Below are 872 nucleotides of genomic sequence, written 5' to 3'. Positions count from 1 at the left end.
AAGTCCATGGCCTGTATTTTACTGTGACAAGCCCATGGCCTGTATCTAACTGTGACAAGTCCATGGTCTATAGACTCCTCTGGTCAAACGGGGGTTAGATATAAAACAATCATACAAGAACCTCAAAATATAATGCCTACCATGCTCCCTTTATAGACCTGTCAATAACTTCATTTTCCTATATAGATTTCGTCACTCTTCCAAGGAGTAAAAGGAACGGTTACCAATACATATGTCCCTTAAATTGATATTTGCAAGAAATTCAAATTTGTAGTCACCCCTCCTAGTGACATACATGAAAACATTATTAGGGCCCCACATCGGAGATGCAGGTGCCCTATAGTAATCGCTATGTATTTCCACACTTTCATTTCTGGAAGATTTTCTGAAATTGACAAACTGATAATGTAGAGGTTTAATAGGGGTTTTAAAAGTTTCTAAGGTCACTGTTGCTAAAACCAGACTGCATGTTACGTCCTTATCTAAGAATCCAAAATTAACTCTTTAGGAAATTTGACAAGGTGATAAACTGATACTTATAGGGCTAAGGTTAAGGTCACTGTTACTAAAAATAGACAATGCGGTTACGGTTTTTATATCGGAATCCAAAAGACTAATCTTTTTGAAATTTGACATGGTGATGCACTGTGATATTTGGATGCATAATAGCGGTTTAAAAAGTTTCTAAGATTCAAGGTGAAAATTAGTTACCAAAAATTGACCATGGCGGTTTGGTGGGCACAAGACAGGACCCTGTGTTATAGTTTGTGAATTACTATTGAATTAGATAGTACATTATAATCCATGTAACAAACAATAAGACAACATACTCAAGTTGCACATTTGTGTCAATTTAATAGTGAACATGAAAT

Source organism: Mizuhopecten yessoensis, unplaced genomic scaffold (genome assembly GCF_002113885.1).
Source record: "Mizuhopecten yessoensis strain PY_sf001 unplaced genomic scaffold, ASM211388v2 scaffold9049, whole genome shotgun sequence".
NCBI classification, from domain to species: Eukaryota; Metazoa; Mollusca; class Bivalvia; order Pectinida; family Pectinidae; genus Mizuhopecten; species Mizuhopecten yessoensis.
Note: the sequence above shows the minus strand (reverse complement) of the source record.